Source organism: Felis catus, chromosome D2 (genome assembly GCF_018350175.1).
Source record: "Felis catus isolate Fca126 chromosome D2, F.catus_Fca126_mat1.0, whole genome shotgun sequence".
NCBI lineage: Eukaryota > Metazoa > Chordata > Mammalia > Carnivora > Felidae > Felis > Felis catus.
The window spans coordinates 11,125,600-11,142,266 of record NC_058378.1 but is presented as its reverse complement, the minus strand read 5'-3'; the positions used below and the strand labels follow the sequence as shown (position 1 = coordinate 11,142,266).

The window sequence follows — 16,667 nt, the reverse complement described above, 5'->3', positions numbered from 1 at the left end:
ATTAAGAAAGGATAGATAGAAGAAAGGAAGGAAGGGAAGAAGGTAAGTAGGAAGGAAGGAAATAAGAAGGACTCTGTTACCCAACTATTCCTTACTTTCTTGCCAATTCATCAAGGCTGTTTAATAAGATGAATTTTATGCATAATGATATCTATAAAGGTGATCACATGCATTCTCTGTAAACCAGAAATTCCCTTACTAGGCATATACTCAACAGTACATATGGGGGAAAATATATACAATAGTTTTCATAGAAGTATAGTCTGTAATATCTAAACGCCACAGAGAAATGTCCTTCCACAATTCAGTAAGTCAATTCTATCTTTAGGTTCTATATTCACACAATGGAATACTACACCCCAATGAAAATGAATGAACTACTGCACACGAATTATGGATGAATCTCACAGTCGAGTGAAAGAAGCTAGATCTGAAAACAATAAACATTGCATGACTCCCAATGGGCAAAAGTAATCTATGGTTTTAAAGTCTACTTGAGGGAAGAAGAGAGGGTTTGTGGCTCAGAGGGAGCACAGCCTGGCTTCGGAAATGCAAGTGGGGTTACAGATGTTGATATGGGTGTTTATTATCCACATGTGTTCCCTTAGGCTAATTAACTATATACTTACTGGACTGTTTTTCTCCATGCATGATAAACTTTAATGAAAATGTTTATTTAAGCCAAAATTGATTTTTATATTTTATTCAGGGTTGTTATTTGTCTTACCAGGGACAGATGGTGACGATGGGTAGCCTACTTCATTGCCAGAAATGAAGTCCCCTCGCTGTACTTACCACTTGACTGAAACATTTTTACAAGGCAAGATGTAATCAGACCCAGGAAACGACGATTGAACCAGGGAACTACGTGCAATTTCTCTTAGTGCCGAGTTCCAGGCTGGATGTCTGTCTCCTGGGGGATCACGGACAGAGGACACCAGCAAGGAGCAGCGGTGAAGTCTCCTGCCAAGCGTGTCTGACTCCACCTCCACTTTGCATGCATATACCGTGTTTGGCTCCTCATAAAATTATCCTGCGATGATGGTGCACCAAGTGGAGACAATTTGACTGCTTAATTGAAGATACATAAGTGAACGTGGGACAGGACTTCTCCTTGCTGTGGTGAGCATGGCATACATCACCTATGTTGCACCAATTCTGATTTCTTTCTCAGTTCATATTTTGAAATTTTTCTGAAGGGTCTTCACTCCTGACTCCTATAAGCACTGTTTCTTTTTTCTCCCTGCCTCGCCACCGCTTTTAAAAAAGACTGTGATGACTCCCTGATTGTTGAGTACTTTGGGGTTTAATTTATTTGTAAGGATGGGGTTTTGCAGGCACTTTGTTATTATGCTTCCCCCCTAGTCATTTTTTAAGCCTATCTTGAATGTAGGCACTAATTTTTGGTTTGGAAAATGAAGGAGGGGTTAAACACCTATTTTCTCCATAGGTGTTAGGATTGGTTTGGTAGATATCCCATTGGATTAGTCATCCAAGTGTCCAAGAAAGGATGTAACTTGTCTTGGTGGCTGCTTCAAGTATTAATATTATGAAACTCTCATTTCAAACTGTGTGTCACAGTCCTGTTAGTTACAAGCAATAGAGAAGAGGTTTTAAAGATTTGACATTAGGCAGTCCAAGCTGTGAATGTAGGCATCATTACTCTGTTCATTCATTCATTCATCTAAGCATCATTCATTTGTTCAGTACATAGTTACTAAATATCTTTATTTGCCAAGCATTAGACTAGGTACTATGAAAATGGGGTGAATGAAACTGAATAGGATACATTTCCCAACCCTTTTAAATCTGTTTTCTCCTTTGTAGAATGAAAATAACAACGTCTGACTTCCTTGCGTTGTCAGAAGACTTACATGAGATAAAGCATCCAACATTACTGTGTGCCTGAACAATGCTCAGTAAATATTACTCTTTATCATACCTGTTAGTAATCTGTATCCATGCTTCAAGCAGGTGGTAAATCAAATGTACTGAATCCTCCTTGCTGTTTTTTGTTTCTATACTTTCAAATACTGAAACATCTAATGTGGTTAGGGTCTCTGATTACATTGTAACAATCTTCACAATGAGACTGTCATAAATTGTGTGTGCCTCAGCTTTTCTTGGTATTTAAGTTTATGGTCTTTCTATTCATTTATCATGTTATTGGCTTACTGGAAGCTGATAACCTCTAAAAGTTTCTCTTATGTTCCTTGACTAAAATTTGTCTTCTATATGATCTGCATCTGATGTTCCCAAGTCAATTATAAAGTATTGTGTATTTTTAAAATTTATCTTTTTAATCCCCTTGATAAGAATTTAAAGAAGTTGATCACATATATAAACATGTTGGCAGGCTGGTTTTAAGTGGAAGCCTCCTACAGCGTCTCTCTCTCTCACACACGCACACCCACCCCAATCTTACTTTTCCTGTTATTACCAAGCTCAGTCTGAACTTTTTGCCATGCCTTCATTCCAGAACAGCAAATGTGAATCTTCTCAATTATTATTGAAGCAGGAGAGGAAAGTCATAACTTTCTTTTCTTATCCTTAATCATTTTTTTGAGTTATAGCCAAACCTATCTATAGCTTACCGCTAAATCCCTCATTCATACAGACATGCCTTTAGCATAACCCCCTTATCATTATCTTGCGTGCAGCTTCTAAAATAAACTTCTAAATAGCCTTTGTTTCTTAAGGCCTTGACCTTGTCTCTCTCTCTCTGGACACACTGTCTTTTGTCTTTACTCCCCATACTATATAAAGATGACTAATCTTACAAATGTTCCTTTCTACTTTCTGTCCTACCTCCAACATTCTGCCTCCACCATACACACCTGCTTCACTCAATCATTCTCTCGCTGGGTCTCCCTTCTGCCTTTCTCTTTCTCCACAGTGTCATCTGGGATATCGACTTTGCTCAAATTCCCATTGTCTCAGAGCAGAAATAGCAAAGACAAATACCATAGCATCTGTTCTCCTCCAGAAATTGTAACGTACTTGCAAGATTTTTAAGGGTTACAGGCTGACTCTTCTAAGGCAAGTATCCTACTATGGCATCCTAAGGTCAGGCTCTCTTCCTGAAAACAACCTCAGAATGAGAAATTGCAGCTGATGAAAACTACAAGCACGTGTCTATAGTTTATATAGTTAAATAGCTCACTTTTCTGTGAGCTAGAGGATTGTTGTTTTTCCTCAGGGCAACGCAAAGTGTTCTTTCATTAACTTAGAAGGTGAAGGTCATGTTTTCTCTACAGATCTGAATGTAAACCTCTCCTGTCAGTTATCATGCGTGTGACTTTTAACCAGAGTCTAGTAATTGATTTCTGAAGACACTCTGGCCTTTACATATTTGCCCACTTTACTTAGTGTAATTTCCTCTTGTTCTTCAAATACATGATTAGCCACAATGTGATAAGTATATAAATCAACTCCCTGCCCTCTGGAATCGTGCACATTTAAATTTAGACTCTAAATTACTTTTGTTATGCTGAAGAAATATAAAAATGCTCTGAATCACAAGCAAGCCACTTCAGAAGCAGACAACGGTCTCCTTCATTGTCAGAAGAAAATATTTCCCCCAGGACTTTCTGGTTTGTAAGGCAGCATTCTCTCTGTGCCTCCATCATCTCAGGTTTGAAATCATCCCACTCCCTACTCTAAAGGGGATTCAGAATCCGCAGCAGAAGCTTTCCAACCAGCCACGAGCTTCCATTGGACAGTGTCAAGGTGCTTTAAGCAAACTCCTAATGCTTTGGGGAGTGGGGACATCTCATTGCTGCTTGACTTGACCTCATGCCTCCTTCCCCAACTCAACACTCCTCTTAAATGTGTTCTGCGGTATGTTCGCATGCAGGTTCAAATGATTTTGGAGAGTTTTACAATGTTATTTGAAATAATCGATACACCAAGAGTGTCGTTGAGAATCACTTTTGATGTTCCTTCTAGCCTTTAGTTCAAAATGAGTAGCACCAGATATAGGGTCTGAGAAAGGGCTGTATCCTTTGTGAAATTAGATTGGAAGGAGAATTAAAAGGGCTGATGGTTCACATGCCAATTTGATCTCTAATGCGCCGGTCCCCTCCGCTCCTACTCAGGTGTCTACCAGCTTCAGGCTGCTACTTCTGACAGTGCGGTGCCTGGATTACGCCATCTACCTGTTGCTTCCTGCTCTGGGCTTTTCTGGCTCTGCAGCATGACATGCCTGAGGTTTCTATCGCCTACAAGGTTACTCACACACCTCCTACCCCAAGGTGCAACCCGGGAGCCAAGTCCTATGACTGATAGGGAACCAGAGTCAATGGATGCATGCTGTCTCCTACTTCCCCGGGGAGGACATTCAGAGTCCTGTGTTGGCAAGATCGTCAGAAAATGCCACAGTGTTGCCAAACCCTGAAATCAGATTCGTGTGTCTGATGCACAGTAAGCAAATCTCTGAAACATCAAGTTTGAAGTAGAGAAAGCTTTATTACTGGAAGGGCAGCCAATGAGAAGGCAGGGGATTGGTCCCAAATCTGCCTTGTCCTGTTGAGCCTAGGAACGCTTTATGTATGATCTGCAATGTACGTGGAGGTTAGGGAAGGACCTGGAAAAGCCTCGAAAGTTCTCGAGATTATATGCTATTTTTGGCACCCTAGCACTCTCTGGGGGTCCTGGTTTCTCACTTGTCAACCTCATGTCTGATATGGGTCTTGCAAGATAGATATTATCAGTGGCATCCCAACCCTGGTCCCCGTAATTTACTGCAGGAAAAAGAGAAGGAGAAGATTAATAATTCTTGCAAGGTGGTGGAGAAATGTGCCTGCGTGCAGCACATGAAGTTACTATGGAGAGAGAGCGCGGGAAAGGTTTAAGTGAATGAAGAAACATAGACCCAGGCTCAGTAGGTTGGAACGCCTGTGCACCAGAACAGTGGTGAACTTGGCAACATGCCCGTGCATTACCTCTCACTCCATCCTTTTATCCTCACCTTGGTGTCTTACTCTTGTCCCTGGGTTTACATGTCCCGCCAACAGGCAAACTACCTGCCCAGCAGATTTTGTCTCAGTCTTCGCTTATAGAGGAACCATGCCTAAGACACCAATGGTTTACCCAGTCCAAAAATTGCTCGTTTAGACCAACTGTATACTTTGGACTTCTCTTTCTACCAGTTCTCTTCTTTGGAGAGAAAAGGGAAGAAGGACTCGACTAGCATCGGCACAGAAGGAGCCACGAGACCACCCTGCCACATAGACACGTTAGCGAACAAAAGATTCACCAACTAATCATACTCTCATGAAGGAAAGCAAATCAGTAATTAGGATAAAATCTCCAGAGAGGGTGGGGGGGGGGGAGGGAGGAGAGAAGGGAAATGACTTTAGCAAATGCATATTTAATGACTTAGCAAGATAAGATAATTAGGCATAGTCAACTGAACTGTGGGTAGGAGGGAGGGTGGAAAGCCTGTCACAACTGAGAGATCAAAGCTCATTTATAAAGTAATTAAGTCTCAAGTGCTGTTGTGGCCCAAAGAGATTTTACTTTAAAAAAAAAAAATTTAATCTTTGACTCAACTTTTGAAAAGCTAGTTATGTCTAAGCCTTAAGGCAAGTTAGCCAAGAGAGGTTCAGGTAGAAATCCCCATGGAGTAGGGTGTGGGCACTTAGCAGGAATTGGGCTCTCCCTGAGCTTGCAACCAGGTGGACAAGAAAGTGAACTTGGGGCAGGCTCTCTGCTAGATGTTTGAAATACATTCTCTGTTTATTCCCACAACAACCCCTGGAAACAGATGGACCTACCTCCACTGCAGAAACAAGCTGGAAGCTGGTTGGATTATTTGAACTTGGATATGTTTCACTTTGAGACTTGGGTCCCAGGGTGCCCAGCACACGTTGACATCAGCTCAACTTTAATCATTCCTTGCTGAAACAGGAAGAGGATATGAAGGAAGCACTGATGTGTTTTGTATCCTCATGTTCAAATGGCACCGGTTGTATGCAAACTGGGGGAGATATTTTTAAGCCCACAGACTGAGGTAAGACTATGGTATGGAGTTTTCTAGAGACAATCATAGATTTTATGGAAAATTAAGGAATTAATGTTCTAGTTTTCTCCCCAGAGCCTCTTGGGTTTATTTTATTTGAGTTTCTGTCAGTTCCTGAGAGATGAATCAAGTCAGAAGCACCAGATATAAAGTTTCTGGATCGTTTGTGGACCCGGAAGTGGCAGAAAGCCCCGGGTTCTTTCAACAATTCCAGGCCTGGTCAGCTGGCCATTGCCTGTCAGGCCCTCACCACAGACGCAGCCTAGCCTGGAGTCTCCAAGGCCATGAAAATGGTGAGCAATGTGGTGGGGAAGCCCCACCAGCATAGATGGTAAGATTCTGACACAGTTATCATATCATTTTAAATTGTAAGTCCTGTTCAGTCACATATCAATCAATGCCATGAGGAAACTATTGATTCAAAAATTTATTACATGGTATATATATTCTGATTGCTATATACACACAGATTAGTATTAATAATAAACGGAATAATAGTTGGGAGCCTGGATGGCTCAGTTGGCTAAGCTTCTTGGTTTAGGCCAGGTCATGATCTTGCTGCCTTGGGATTCAGCCCCACATGGGGCTCCCTGATGACAGCGCGGAGCCTGCTTGGGATTCTCTCTCCCCCTCTCTTTCTGCCCACTCTCCCACTTGCGCTCTCTCTCAAAAAATAAATAAATAAACTTAAAAAAAAAAAAAAAAAGGTCACTTTCTGGGGTGCCTGGGGCTCAGTCAGCTGGGCATCTGACTCTTGATTTTGGCTCAGGTCATGCTCTCATGTCTCATGAATTTGAGCCCCGTATCAGGTTCTGTACTGACATCACGGAGCTTGCTTGGGATTCTCTGTAAACCTCTCTCTCTCTGCTCCTCCCCCAAGTGCTCTCTCTTTCTCGTTCCCTCTCAAAAATAATAAACATTAAAAAAACTAAATAAATGAAAGAAATGTCCCTTTCAGTAAATAAATAAAAAGAATAATAGCTAAAATGTATACAGTGTATACTGTGTGTCAGGTACTATTTCTAAATATATGTATTCTAATATATATATATAAAATATATTCTAAATATATACATAATCTCTATATTCTAAATATACATATATATTCTAAATGTATTTACTTAATCTATTTAATTCTTGCAACTCTCTCGTCTTTATTTTACAGACAAGGAAATGTAGATAAAAAGAGTTTAGATAACTCAGCAGAGAGTAAGACATCCTGAAAGAGTTCACCATGACAAAGAATACAGAGACCAAGGAACCACCCAATAATGGGATGGTGCTATTATAGAAACCTATAGGAAGGATGCTAGGAAGAGAGTGTGGTATGATTTATACTATCTTGGGGAGCTTGAAGGTTGTCAGTCCAGTGACATCTCAGTAGCTCTTGAAAAATGAAAAGCAACTTTCAAAATAGGACAGGCTGGCCATCGGAGAAAGAGGTCATACAATCTATAGCAGCTCTATTCATTATTGGAAGTAACCAAGATGTCCTCCAGTAGGTGAATGGATAAATAAACCGTGGTACATCCAGACAATGGTATTTTATTTAGCAATAAAAGGAAATGAGCTATTCAACCATGAGAAATCATAGAGGAAATTTTAATGCATATTACTAAGTGAAAAGCCAATCTGAAAAGACTACATACTGTATGCTTTCAACTATATGGACGTTCTAGAAAAGGCAAAACAATGGAGACAGCAAACATTATCAGTGGTTACTAGGGGTTGAGGGGGGAGAGGAATGAACAGGTGGAGCACAGGGAATTTTGAGGGCTGTGAAAATATTCTGTGTGGAACTGTAATGACGGATACACAACATTATGCATTTGTCAAAACCCATAGAATGCATAATGTCATAAAGAGTGAACCATAATGTAAACTATGGATTTATATTAATAATTATTACTATTGGTTCATCAATTGTGATAAATGTACCTCACTAATGCAAGATGTTAATAACAGGGCAAATTGTTGAGGGAACAGAGAAGGGATACAGGGGGAAATATGTACTTTCTGCTTGATTTTCTATAAACCTAAAACTGCTCTTAAAAAATTAACCCTGTTAATAGGGGCACCTGGGTGACTCAGCCAGTTAAGTGTCTGGCTCTTGCTTTCAGCTCAGGTCATGATCTCAAGGTTCATGGGATCAAGCCCCACATGGAATTCCATGCTGACAGCATGGATCCTGCTTGGGATTCTCTCTCTCTCTCTCTCTCTCTCTCTCTCTCTCTCTCTCTCTCTCTCTCTCCCTCTCTCCCTCCCTCCCTCTCTGCCTCTTCCCTGCTTGTTCTCTAAGTAAACATTTAAAAAACAAAAAATAAAAAAAATTAACACTGTTAATAAAAGAAGAGTGAGGAAAAGAACAAAAAAGCAAATACTACAGAGTGTTATGGGAAGAGGGTATCAACTTTTCAGTGTACCTTCAAAAATCTGAATTAAACTTGGGTGAGTAAATGAAATATTAAGCCATGAGTAATTTACAACTTAGTATAAATTAATTATGAGATAATTTTCTTCTCTCTCATTAGCTGGCTTCAAGATGTGGAGAAAAGGAAGATTTCTCTCACTGCAAGTGAAATAAACCTAAACTAGACTCCTTCAAGCAAAAGGAAATGTACTAAGTATTTACAAAGGTGGTATTTCTGGAGCAGGTGAACGAGTGGTACAAAGGAAGTCACCTTAATGCTTCGCTCTTCTGACTTCTTTCTTCTCTCTCTCTCTCTCTCTCTCTCTCTCTCTCTCTCTCTCTCTCTCTCTCTGCTGTCCTCTGATTTGATGCAATTTTCCATCAGGTTCTTTCTACTTCGCTATAGTGATAGCCACTAGCAAAACAGGCTAATAGGATTCTTAGTGCTTCTGTTCTCTGAAACAAAATATCTTCTCTCTGTGCCTACCTACCTCAGTCACAGAAAAGGGGTAGCGGCCCCTCTGGAGTCAGAGCAATCTGCGTCTAGGAGAATGGGATCATTTCTTTTAGTGTAGGCTGCATGTCTAACCCAATGGTGTGGCAAGACGTAGAGCTTTGTGTGGGAGGGAAGTAAGTGAAAGGAAACTGAGAAGCAAGTGAGTTTCTTCTGGCAGAAGGAGGAGCGACTAACAGGTCCAAACTAAACCAGACCAATATAAACAAAAATGGTTTTGACGAATAAAAATGTAAGCATAGGGATGCCTGGCTGGCTCAGTCTGAACAGTATGTGACTCTTTTTTTTTTGGCTTGAGAAAGAACACAAGTGAATGAGGGGCAGAGAGAGACAGAGAGAAAGAGGAGAGGAGCTCACTCATGGCTTGTGTTTTACCCAAAGTGGGACTTGTGCTTACCCGCAGCAGGGCTCGACCTCACAAACTGTGAGATCACCACCTGAACCAAAATCACATGCTTAACCACTGAGCTGACTGAGCCACCCAGGTGCCCAAAGAACATGTGACTCTTGATTGAGGTCATGAGTTTGAGTCCTCTTTGGGTGCAGGAATTAGTTAAATAACTAAAACTTAAAAAAACAAATGGAAGTGTATTTCAGCCATGACTCTGCCTTGCAAACCACTGATAATGCATCAGTCTGTCCATCTAAGGAAATCAGTTTATGAGCAGGATCTTGGGGGCTCCTGGGAAGATGTGAGGCTGGAGAATTAGACTGGCAAATAGTCAGGAACCAAGGAAGGCCCCAAGGATGAAAGACCAACGGTCACACCACAGGAACCTGCTAGTTCCCCAGCCACTCACTGCTGCTGTGTGCAGAATATCAGTCCCCAGGTGCTTAGTGTTAGGAAGGGGACGGCCCTCTAGCCAGCGCGCCGGAAGAAACCGCAGGGCAACCAATCACCGAGCGCCAGCACAACCCAAGGGAAAGCCCCCAGCGGCTCTCCAGAACGAACTGAAGGTCAACCAATTACCGAGCAACAGCACAACATGGCACGAGAGAAAGACCCACCCGAGCCCAAACCCGGAACTGCTACAGCTTAAAAACCCTACCCCACCACACCCGGGCGTGACTTTCCTGACTCCCTCGAGTCACGGAACCTCGCCCGGAACCTTAGTTCCCAATAAAGCTTTAAACTGCAAAAATTCTTTTTGACTCTTAACTCCTATCTTTACGCCGCACAACGCCTGACACTAACATTTGGTGCCTAAACCCGGGAGGGAGGTGGTAGCTCGCCTCCCTCGGCTGAACTCCCCCCCCTCACCAAGCCAGATGCCAACCACCCTACTCTCAAGAGCCTACAGGAGCCGGCAAGTAGGACAGACCCCTCCTTCCCCCACTTCCAACTACAGCTGACACCCCCGAGAGACGTCTCGCAAGTCAGTCTCCTCTCCTCCGCACGCCGAAAGGCCCCTTACCTTGCCACGCCAATGGGGAGTAACGAGTCTAAACAGCCTCGATCTCTTACCCCCCTCCAATGTCTGTTAAAAAACTTCCGGCTCCTAGGCTTACAAGGCGAACTCCGTGGTAAAGGACTCGTCCGCCTTTGCACTGTAGTCTGGCATCAGTACCAATTAGATAATGATCCTCAATGGCCACCTGAGGGGTCTTTACAATACCAAATCTTCGGCTGGGAAGATGGGGAGACATACCCTATGCTATGGCCTTTTGGGACCTCAGGTCTCGCCCTCACCTATGTTCCTCCTGCCCCTCTGCATGCGTGCTCCTTGCCGGCCCACAACCCCCGAGGACCCCACCTCACCAACTTCCCCATTCTCTAACTCTTTAGAGGATCTAGCCACCCTGCCCAACAGCCCTCACCCCCCTCCGTACTCCCAACCCCCAGACATCCCGCCCTCCCCTCCCATGCCTCCCCTATCATCCCGAACTCGTGCTCAGGCCCCTCCCAGCGAACAGACCCCAGTGGCCATCTTACCTCTCCGTGAGGTGGCAAGGCCTGAAGGCCTGGTTTGCGTTCACATCCCTTTCTCCTTCCAAGACTTCTCTGCCTTTGAAAAGCGTCTAGGGTCATTCTCGGCTGACGCCACCCCATACATTAAGGAATTCCAATACCTCGCCCAAGCCCACAGTCTCACAATGACATTCATGTGATCCTCACCTCCACCCTCACCCCTGAGGAGAGGGAGTGCATCCAGGCCGCAGCCAGAGACCACGCACACCAAACCCACATGACCGACCCCACTATGCCCATAGGAGCCGATGCTGTCCCAGCGGCCGATCCCAATTGGAACTACCAACATGCAGGCAATGGTCACCGGCGCCAGGACCAGATGATCCAATGCCTACTAGCAAGCATGGGGGCAACCTCAAACAAATCAGTAAATTTTAACAAACTTCAAGAAATAATACAAGACCCCCACGAAAACCCCGCAGCCTTCCTTAGCCGGCTCACAGAGGCACTTACCCAATATACCAGACTAGACCCTACCACCCCCGCCGGGGCCACAGTATTGGCCACTATTTTATTTCCCTTATCAGCCCCTGATATTCAAAGAAAACTAAAAAGGGCCGAAGACGGCCCTCAAACCCCTATGGCCGACCTGGTAAAGATGGCTTTTAAAGTTTTTAATGGCCGAGAGGAAGCTCAAGAACAACAGCGACAGGTCCGTCTCCAACAAAAGGTACAATTACAAACCCAAGCCTTGGTAGCTGTCCTGAGGCCAGCCGCAGTAAGGCCCTCTGGACCACAGCCCCCTCCGGGGCCTTGTTTTAAATGTGGCCAAGAAGGCCACTGGTTTCATCAGCGTCCCCATCCCAAAAAGTCTACCAGCCCATGCCCACTGTGCCAGCAAATGGGCCACTGGAAATGCGATTGTCCTAACCCAAGGGACGAGAGACTCACAACGCCTCCATGTGGCGAGGCTTCACCCGGATTGGACTCTGCCTTCCAACTCCTGGAGATGGAGGATGACGACTGACGAGGCCCAGACTCAGAAACTCTGGTGATCCACTCTGGGTAAAACTCCAGGTAGCGGGTAATCCATCTCCTTTCTGTTGGACACGGGGGCTACCTATTCCGTCCTGCCGAGCTATTCCGGCCCCACCACACCGTCCTCGGTTTCTGTCATGGGCATAAATGGCACCCCCTCCATTCCCCCATGCACACCGGTATTCACCTGCTGCCTGGATGGCCTCCACTTCTCCCACTCCTTCCTAGTCATGCCCTCCTGCCCCTTCCCCCTTTGGGCCAAGACATCCTCAGTAAATTAGGAGCCTCTATACATTTACCAGCTAGTTGCTCCTCTCCCTCCCCGACTCATCTCCTACTGGCTGTTATCAAGGACGACACAGACCACAGCCTTAATCCACACCTGGACCTCCCAATAGACCCAATCGTATGGGATACATCCACCCCAACAATCGCCACCCATCACCAACCTGTCCTCATTAGATTCAAAAATCCATCACAATTCCCGACTAGACCCCAATACTCAATCTCCCACACCCACCGACTAGGCCTGAAGCCCATCATCGATCGCCTGCTCAAGGAGGGCCTCCTAATCCTATGTCATTCCCTCTGCAACACCCCAATCTTGCCTGTAAAAAAGCCAAATGGCTGGGGCACCTGGGTGGCGCAGTCGGTTGGGCGTCCGACTTCAGCCAGGTCACGATCTCGCGGTCCGTGAGTTCGAGCCCCGTGTCGGGCCCTGGGCTGATGGCTCAGAGCCTGGAGCCTGTTTCCGATTCTGTGTCTCCCTCTCTCTCTCTGCCCCTCCCCCGTTCATGCTTTGTCTCTCTGTCCCAAAAATAAACAAACATTGAAAAAAAAAAAAAAAGCCAAATGGCTCATATAGACTAGTTCAAGACCTCCAAATAATCAATGAAGCTGTAATTGCCATCCATCCAGTAGTGCCCAACCCATATACCCTCCTCTCCCAAATCCCCCCATCCACGACCCATTTTACAGTGCTTGATCTCAAAGATGCCTTTTTCACCATTCCCTTACATCCTGAGTCCCAATTCCTCTTCACCTTCACATGGCAAGATCCAGTCACTTCTCTGGCCTGCTAACTCACATGGACGGTACTTCCCCAAGGATTTCATGATAGTCCCCATCTCTTTGGGCAAGCCTTGGCCAGGGATCTCCTCAAAGCCCCACTCTCCAGTCACTGTACTCTACTACAGTACATAGATGACCTTCTATTATGTGGAACCTCTTTCGACCACACCAAACAAGATACAGTCCAAATCCTAAATTTCCTGGCTAATCTGGGGTATCGAGTCTCCCCACACAAAGCCCAAATCTGTACTAATGCAGTCACATTCCTGGGAGTCTCACTCACACCTACTACCAAGGCCCTAACCCAAGATCGCCTCCAAGCCCTCCAGACCCTGTCCTCACCTACCAATGCAGACGAAATCCTCTCCTTCCTGGGTCTAGTAGGCTTCTTTCGACACTGGATCCCTAACTTTGCTATACACACAGCTCCCCTATACAAAGCAGCCAAAGAAACCCCCCAAGGCCCACTCTCCAGCCCGGGATCGGTCACAAGGGCCTTCCAATGGCTGGTCACATCTCTAGTCACTCAACCGGTCCTTTCCCTCCCTAATGTTTCAAAGCCTTTCCTCTTATACACAGATGAGAGGGCTGGAATTGCAACAGGGCTCCTAACCCAACCGTGTGGCCCTAAGTTACAAGTTCTCGCCTACCTTTCTAAACAACTGGACCCTACGATCAGGGGGTGGCAACCCTTCCTTAGGGCACTTGCAGCAGCAGCCACTCTAACCCAAGACGCACTCAAACTCACCCTACACTGCCCCCTAACGGTACTTTCATCGCACCGTCTATCTGATCTCCTTACACATAAGGCCCTGGCACACCTCTCCCCATCACGCATACAACTGTTCCATCTGCTCTTTATTGCAAATCCTGAAATATCTCTCCAACTCTCCCCCAGACTCAATCCTGCCACGCTACTTCCACAAATCAACCCCAAAGACACTTCACAGCCACCCTTCCACTCCTGCACTGAACTTATAGATATTCTCTCCAAACCTCCATCTAACTTAAAGGACCTTCCCCTCACTTCCCCTGATCTCACTGTTTGTAGACGGCAGCTCACTAGTTGACTGCAGGGCCACCGACGAGCAGCATACGCTGTAGTTACATTAAACCAAACTCTAGAGACCCAGACACTACCCACAGGAACCACATCCCAGAAGGCTGAACTCACAGCCCTCATGAGGGCTCTCCAATTGTCCCGAAACAAAAGGGTCACAATATACACAGACTCAAAATATGCTTTCCTTATTGCACATACACACTCCCACTTAGGGAAAGAAAGAGGATTCCTCACAACTAAGGGTACCCCCATCATCAACGGGCCACTCATAGCGAAACTCCTTGAGGCCCTCAAACTCCCACAGGAAGTGGCCATTGTCCACTGCAAGGGCCACCAACCCCTAACTAGAGACAGCTGTAGGAAATCACAAGGCTGACAACACTGCCAGACAAACAGCTCTCTCTCTCGACCCAGTTCCTATGGACATCCTCACTGAAGATAACAACTCCTGATTGTACCCCAGATAAACAAAAACAATACATGGCCCAAACCGATGCCCACGCCAACGCAGGCTGGATCATGCTGGGCCCCCGACTGGCCCTCCCAAATAGCCTAGTCCCTTCCCTACTAACAAAAATCCACAAAACCCTACACACTGGGCCGGAGGCCACCTTCCACTTCCTTGAGCCCATTATGTAGCACCCCCACCTACGACAACTGGTCGCCAAAACACACCCACGATGCACCACATGCACCGCAGTCAGTTCCCAAGGGAGGATGAGGCACCCAGGCCCCACTCCTCAGCTGCGGGGCCATCTCCTGGGCGAAGACTGGCAAATAGATTTCACTCACATGCCAAAACACAAAAAATTACGGTATCTCCTTACTATAATTGACACCTTTACAGGGTGGAAAGAAAGAAGTCTTCCCCACCTCATCTGAAGGGGCCTCCACAGTGGCTGAGATCCTACTCAAGGACATCATTCCCCGCTTTGGTCCACCGAGCAGGATACAGTCTGACAACGGGCCTGCTTTCATCTCAGCAGTCACCCAACAGGTCTCCAAAGGTGTTGCCTGGAAACTCTACATACCATACCACCCCCAGTCCTCGGGTAAGGTTGAAAGGGCCAGTGGCCTCATAAAAGACCATCTCACTAAACTCTCCATAGAGACTCGGCTTTCTTGGCCTCAACTCCTACCTATAGCACTCACCCGACTCCGAGCCGGTCCCCAAGGACCCACAGGCCTCAGCCCACTTGGGCTGAGCAATGGATGATGTCACGCAAGTGTGTATGCCAGAAGAAGGGTTTAAAGGTACTGGTCTACTTGGACATTAATCTTTTGGACACTTGCTGGCTTCTGAGAAATGACCAGAAGGGAAGAGAGGCGTTTCACATATGTTAGGGCATTATCGAAAAGATGGATTTAAGAATTAAACCATTCTGTAACTCTTCCAAAAGGCAGAAAACTATTCTGAAGTGACTGTCCCAAATGCCTTATGTCAAATAAAGCAGATTGCACTGACGGACATCAGATTTGAAGGAAATGTTTCAAATTTGATATTTAAGAGAGGGTGGCGGGCAGGCGGGGCAAGTAAAGACGGAACCGGTTTAGTAGCAGTAATAGTAAATCATATTTACATATGAGATTTATAGTCACGGGAGGGAATAAAGTTCTGTTATATTTCCCTGCTCGCACTTCATACCAGATGCATTGGTCCATAAAGGATTTGTATCACAGTAGATGGGACAACATTCTGCTCTGAACTAAAAAGTAATTCTTTAGAGACATAACCTGCTTACCAATACCTGTCTTTGATTCATATTTTACTTTGAATAAAGCATGAAAGTCAAGAAAACAAAAAGGGTCTCGGGCGACCCTTCCTGTTACCCCAACCCCTACCAAAAGATCCTCCTCCTTTGGCTGCCTATCTCCCTTACCTCAGCCTGTTCCGACACCTGATTCGACAGTACGCGGACCTCACTCTACCAGCTCCCATCGATCTCTCCTCTCCCTATCTGTAAACCCAGGAGACTCAGTGCTCCTTCGAGTAAGACAAAAACCAACCCTTGCCCCCGGTGGGAGGGTCCCTACACAGTCATACTCACAACCCCCATGGCTGCTAAATTACTGGGCCACACCCTGTGGGTTCACACCTCCGACCTCAAATGGGCCCCCCCTTTACCCTCTATACCAGAAGAGTCGTGGACCTCCCAACCAACCGGCCCCCTCACCCTCAAACTAACCCGACAGGCCCCTTCATGACGGACCCTTCCCCTCGGTTTTCCACCTTCACACTCACAATATTACATGAGCTACAACTCTCCCACTCATCCGACCCCATCACCCTCCCCTTATTTCTCTCCTGGGTCTCCGACTGTTGGCTTCAGGAACTCTCTCTGATTTCTCCCCGTCGAAATCTCCTTCTTTACCTTTTTACCAGCCATACTGATATATCATGATACTTCCCTTGTTACTCCTTGTTAACATCATCCCCCTTATGCCCTCACAACCCTCCTATAGGTGGGTTTTTTACCTATCCGAAACTTTTAATGGACACACCTCTATCATACCCTCTACCCCTTGCCCCATTGTTGGGTGCCAAAATCAAGTCACCTTTAAATTCCCCTCTTTCAACACCCTCCAAGCCTCTACGCGGATTACTCCCGCCATTTGCTTTTTATATGACCAAACCGACAA

General features: G+C 45.5%; 1 long non-coding RNA gene across 8 annotated transcripts in view; it reads right to left on the bottom strand.

Moving 5' to 3' along the window:
• LOC109492973 overlaps window positions 1–16,667 on the bottom strand; it is a 52,294-nt gene that overhangs the window by 34,050 nt on the left and 1,577 nt on the right. For all 8 annotated transcript variants that reach the window (XR_006586859.1, XR_006586852.1, XR_006586857.1 and 5 more), the window contains exon 2: window positions 5,778–5,901. This is a non-coding gene — a long non-coding RNA (uncharacterized LOC109492973). The remainder of the gene's footprint in view (window positions 1–5,777; window positions 5,902–16,667) is intronic.